We start from the raw sequence: 6,303 nt of genomic DNA, 5'->3' as shown, positions 1-6,303 counted from the left end.
TCTGCTTTTTAAAAAATTAATTAATTAATTTTAATTGGAGGATAATTAATTTATAATATTGTCATGATTTTTCCCACACATTGACATGAATAAGCCACAGGTGCACATGTGTTCTTCCATTTGACCCCCCCCTCCCATCTCCCTTCCCATCTCATCCTCCTGAGTTGTCCCAGAGTACTGATTTTAGTGCTCAAACTTGCACTGGTCATTTGTTTTACATATGGTAATATACATGTTTCAATTCTATTGTCTCAAATCATTCCACCCTCGCCTTCTTCCACAGAGTCCAAAAGTCTGTTCTTTACATCTGTGTCACTTTTGCTGCCTTGCATGTGGGATCATTGTTACCTTCTTTTTAAATTCCATATATATGCTTTAATATACAGTATTTATGTTTCTCTTTCTGACTTACTTCACTTTGTATAATAGGCTCCAGTTTCACCCACCTCATTAGAACTGACTGAAATGTATTCCTTTCTGTAGATGAGTAATGTCACTGCAGATGGTGACTGCAGCCATGAAATTAAAAGATGTTTGCTCCTTGGAAGAAAAGCTATGACCAACCTAGACAGCATATTAAAAAGCAGAGACATTACTTTCCTGATAAAGGTCTATCTAATCAAAGCTATGGTTTTCCAGTGGTCATGTATGGATGTGAGAGTTGGACTATAAAGAAAGCTGAGCACTGAAGAACTGATGCTTTTGAACTGTGGTGTTGAAGACTCTTGAGAATCCCTTGGACAGCAAGGAGAGCTAACCAGTCCTTCCTAAAGGAAATAGGTACTAAAATATTCATTGGAAGGACTGATGCTGAAGCTGAAACTCCAATACTTTGGCCACCTGATGCAAAGAACTAACTCATTTGAAAAGACCCTGATGGTGGGAAAGATTGAAGGTGGTATGAGAAGGGGATGACAGAGGATGAGATAGTTGGATGGCATCACCAACTCAATGGACATGAATTTGAGTGAACTCCAGGAGTTGGTGATGGACAGGGAGGCCTGAAGTGCTGCAGTCCATGGGGTCACAAAGAGTTGGACATGACTGAGCGACTGAACTGAACTGAATTGAATATTCCATTGTGTGTATATACACAACTTCCTTATCCATTCTTCTGCCTCTGGACATCTAGGTTGCTTCCATGTCCTAGCTATTGTAAAGAGCATTGCAATGAAAATTGGGGTACATGTGCCTCTTTCAACCTGGTTTCCTCAATTTGTATGCCAGGCAGTGGAATTGCTGGGACATATGGCAGTTCTATTGCCAGTTTTTAAAGAAATCTCTGTACTGTTCTCCTTAGTGGCTGAACCAGTTTGCATTCCCACCAACAGTGTAAGAGGTTTCCCTTTTCTCAACACCCTCTTCCAGCATTTATTTGTTTGTACACATTTTGATGTTGGCCATCCTGACTGGTGTGAGATGGTAGCTCATTGTGCTTTTGATTTGCATTTCTCTAATAATGAATCATGTGGAGCATCTTTTAATGTGTTTATTAGCCATCTGTAAGTGTCAGACTTTATTTTGGGGGGCTCGAAAATCACTACAGATGTTGATTGCAGCCATGAAATTAAAAGACAGTTGCTCATGGAAGGAAAGTTATGACCAACCTAGATAGCATATTCAAAAGCAGAGACATTACCTTGCCAACAAAGTCCGTCTAATCAAGGCTATGGTTTTTCCAGTAGTCATGTATGGATGTGAGAGCTGAACTGTGAAGAAAGCTGAGCGCCAAAGAATTGATGCTTTTGAACTGTTGCGTTGGAGAAGACTCTTGAGAGTCCCTTGGACTGCAAGGAGATTCAGCCAGTCCATTCAAAAGGAGATCAGTCCTGGGTGTTCTTTGGAAGGACTGATGCTAAAGCTGAAACTCCAGTACTTTGGCAACCTCATCCAAAGAGTTGACTCATTGGAAAAGACTCTGATGCTGGGAGGGATTAGAGGCAGGAGGAGAAGGGGACGACAGAGAATGAGATGGCTGGATGGCATCACCGACTCAATGGATGTGAGTTTGAGTGAACTCTGGGAGATGGTGATGGACAAGGAGACCTGGAGTGCTGCAATTCATGGGGTTACAAAGAGTCGGACACGACTAAGCGATTGAACTGAACTGAACTGATGTCTTCTTCGGATAAATGTCTGTTTAGTTCTTTTGCCCACTTTTTGATTGAGTTGTTCATTTTTCTGATATGGAGCTACGTGAGCTACTTGTATATTTTGGAGATTAATTCTTTGTCAGTTGTTTCATTGGCTATTATTTTCTCCTATTCTAAAGGCTGCTTTTTCACCTTGCTTACAGTTTCCTTAATTGTGCAAAAGCTTTTATGTTTAAAAATATGATGGACTTCATGAATTTGCATATCATCCTTGCACAATGGGCATGCTAAACTTCTTGGTATCATTCCAGTTTTTTAGTATATGTGCTGCTGAAGCAAGCATGATATCTCTGCTTTTTAATATGTTGTCTAGGTTTGTCATAGCTTTTCTTCTAAGGAGCAAGCATCTTTTAATTTCATGGCTGCAGTCCCCATCCACAGTGATTTTGGAGAAAGTTTCTTTTAATTTCATGGCTGTAGTATCTGTTCACAATGATTTTGGAGCCCAGGAAAATAAAAAGTCTATCCTGTTTATATTGTTTTGCCATCTATTTGCTATGAAATGATGGGACTTGATGGCATGATCTTAGTTTTTAAATACTGAGTTTTAAACCAGCTTTTTCACTGTAGTTTTTCATCTTCATCAAGAAGCTCTTTGGCTCCTCTTTGGTTTCTGCCATAAGGGTGGTGTCATCTGCATATCTGAGGTTATTGATATTTTTCCTGGTAATCTTGATTCCAGCTTGTGCTTCATCTAGTCCAGCATTTCTCATGATATACTCTGTATATAAGCTAAATAAGCAGGGTGACACTATACAGCCTTGACGTATTCTTTTCCCAAATTTGAACCAATCTGTTGTTCCATGTCTGGTTCTAACTGTTGCTTCTTGACCTGCATACAGGTTTCTTAGGAGGCAAATAAGCTGGTATGGTTTTCCATCTCTTTAAGGATTTTTCACAGTTTGTTGTGATCCACATAGTCAAAGGCTATAGCATAGTCAATGAAGCAGAAGTAGATGTTTTTCTGGAGTTTCCTTCTTTTTCTATGAGCCCACTGATGTGATCACTGGCCCCTCTGTTTTTTCTAATCTTACTTGTACATATGGAACTTCTCAGTTCACATATTGTTGAATTCTAACTTTAAGAATTTTGAGCATTACCTTGCTAGAATGTGGAATGAATGTAATTGTGTAGTAGTTTCAACATTCTTTGGTATTGCCCTTCTTTGGGATTGGAATGAAAACTGACCTTTTCCAGTCCTGTGGCCACTGCTGAGTTCTCCCAATTTGCTGGCATGTTGAGTTCAGCACTTTAACAGCAAAAAGTTATAAGATTTCACACAGCTCAATGGGAATTCCATCACCTCCACTAACTTTGTTCATAGTAATGCTTCCTAAGTAAGACCCTCTTGACTTCACTTTCCAGAATGTCTGGCTCTAGATGAGTGACAACACCATTGTGGTTATCTGGGTCATTTACCTTTTTTGGTGTAGTTCTGTATATTCTTGCCACCTCTTCTTAATATCTTCTGCTTTTGTTAGGTCCTCACCTTCTTGATTTTTTTCTTGGGGATGGTTTTCTTCACTACCTCCTCTACAATGTTATGGACCTCTGTCCACAGTTCTTCAGGTACTCTGTCCATCAGATCTAATCCTTTGAATCTGTTTGTCACTTGTACTGTATAATCATAAGGGATTTTATTTAGGTCATACCTGAATGGCCCAGTGGTTTTTCTTAATTTCTTCTATGTAAGCCTGAATTTCACAGTAGGGAGTTCATGATCTGAGTGGTGGTCAGCACCCAGTCTTGCTTTTGCTGTCTATATATAGCTTCTCCATCTTCAGCTGCAAAGAATACAATCTATCTGATTTCAGTACTGACTATCTGATGATGTCCATGTGCAGAGTCATCTCTTGTGTGTTGGAAGGGGGTATTTGCTATGACCAGTGTGTTCTCTTGGTAAAACTCTGTTAGCCTTTGCCTTGCTTCATTGTGTACTGTAAGACCAAACTTGCCTGTTACTCAGGTATCTCTTGACTTTCTACTTTTGCTTTTTAGTCCCCTGGACTAAAGGACTAAAGGTCTAAAGGACTTTTTTTGTGTGTCTGTGTGTGTTCTAGAAGGTCTTATAGGTCTTCATAGAACCATTCCACTTCAGCTTCTTTGGCATTAATTGCTGGGGCATAGATTTGGATTACTATGATGTTGAATGATTTGCCTTGGCAATGAACCAAGGTCATTCTGTCATTTTTGAGATTGCACCCAAGTACTGCATTTCAGACTCTTTGGTTGACTATGAGGGCTATTCCATTTCTTGTAAGGGATTGTTACCCACAGTAGGATATATAATGGTCATCCAAATTTGATTTGCCCATTGCTGCCCATTTTATTTCAAGAATTCCTAAAATGTCAATGTTTAATCTTGCTCTCTCCTGTTTGACCACTTCCATGTTATTACCTTGATTCATGGTCCTAATATTCATGGTTCCTGTACAATATTGTTCTTTACAGCATTGGATTTTACTTTCACCACCAGACACATCCACAACTGGTGTTTCTGCTTTGGCTCAGCCTCTTTATTCTTTCTGGAGCTGTTTCTTTCAGATCCTCCCTAATAGTGTATTGGATACCTATAGACCTGTGGATTCATCTTTCAGTGTCATGGGGGAACAGAGACATTACTTTGCCAACAAAGATCTGTCTAGTCAAGGCTATGGTTTTTCCAGTAGTCATGTATGGATGTGAGAGTTGGACTGTGAAGAAAGCTGATCACTGAAGAATTGATGCTTTTGAACTGTGGTGTTGGAGAAGACTCTGGACAGTCCCTTGGACTGCAAGGAGATCCAACCAGTCCATTCTAAAGGAGATCAGTCCTGGGTGTTCTTTGGAAGGAATGATGCTAAAGCTGAAACTCCAGGACTTTGGCCACCTCATGCGAAGAGTTGACTCATTGGAAAATACTCTGATGCTGGGGGGGGATTGGGGGCAGGAGGAGAAGGTGATGACAGAGGATGAGATGGCTGGATGCCATCACTGACTTGATGGACATGAGTTTAAGTGAACTCCAGGAGATGGTGATGGACAGGGAGGCCTGGCGTGCTGCAATTCATGGGGTCACAAAGAGTTGGACATGACTAAGCAACTGAACTGAAATGAACTGATGGAGTTCTCAAGGCAATAATGCTGAAGTGGTTTTCCATTCCCTTTTCCAGTGAACCACGTTTTGTCAGAATTCTCCACCATGACTCATCTGTTTTAGGTAGCCCTACATGGCATGGGTCATAGTTTCATTGAGTTATAGAAGATTGTGATCATTGTGATCACTTTGGTTAGTTTTCTGTGATTGTGGTTTTCATTCTGTCTGCCCTCTGATGGATAGGACTAAGAGGCTTGTGCAAGCTTTCTAATGAGAGGGACTTCTATGAGGAAAGCTGGGTCTTTCTCTGGTGGGGAGGGCTAAGTTCAATAAATCTGTAATCCAATTTTCTGCTAATGGAAAGGGCTATGCTCACTCCCTGTAGTTTGTCCTGAGGCAGCCCAGTCCTAGAGTCTGTAGTCTCTATGGTAAGTCTACTGTCTCTGTGATAGGCCTAATGGCAACTTCCTCCAAGACAACCTATGCCAACCCACTGCACATCCCAGGGCAACTTCTGCCAGTGACCCTAACCCTTCTTCTCCTATGTAAAAGTGCTTTCCACTACATTTTAGGAAATCACAAGGATCAACCTCAATTTCCATGTCCATTTGTTGAGAATGCCCTATGGAGTTTTCTACATACCTTAGTTGAGTATATGCATACATAGAAATCTCCATATGACATTCTCAACCAACAGTAGAAATGTTTCACCCTGGCTTAGTGAACCATTATTATTGATGTTGATTAGTCTCTAAGTCTGTGTCCAGCTGTTTTGTGACCCCATGGACTGTAGCCCAGCCTGCCAATTTCTTCTGTCTGTGGTATCTCCCAGACAAGAATACGGGAATAGTTTGCCATTTCCAGGCGATCTTTCTTACCAGGGATCGAATCCATGTCTCCTGTATTGGCAGGCCAATTCTTTACCACTGAGCCACCTGGAAAGCCCCAGGAAGCCATTACACCTGAATCTAAAGGAGAACGAGAGAGAGTGGTCATCAAATGGGGAAGATTAGCTGGTTAGAACAGCATGACAGAAGGGTAGCCTGTGGAAGAGAGTGCAGCCAATCCATAATG

General features: G+C 40.9%; 1 non-coding gene across 1 annotated transcript; it reads right to left on the bottom strand.

The window, feature by feature from the left end:
- Nucleotides 1–2,327: 2,327 nt before the first annotated feature.
- LOC138438424 (U6 spliceosomal RNA) lies at nt 2,328–2,436 on the bottom strand. The gene has a single exon (XR_011256360.1). It is a non-coding gene; the product is annotated as a U6 spliceosomal RNA (small nuclear RNA).
- Nucleotides 2,437–6,303: the final 3,867 nt, after the last annotated feature.

The sequence above is a fragment of the Ovis canadensis genome, chromosome 3 (assembly GCF_042477335.2).
Source record: "Ovis canadensis isolate MfBH-ARS-UI-01 breed Bighorn chromosome 3, ARS-UI_OviCan_v2, whole genome shotgun sequence".
NCBI lineage: Eukaryota > Metazoa > Chordata > Mammalia > Artiodactyla > Bovidae > Ovis > Ovis canadensis.
This window is presented reverse-complemented; position numbering and strand designations above follow the sequence as displayed.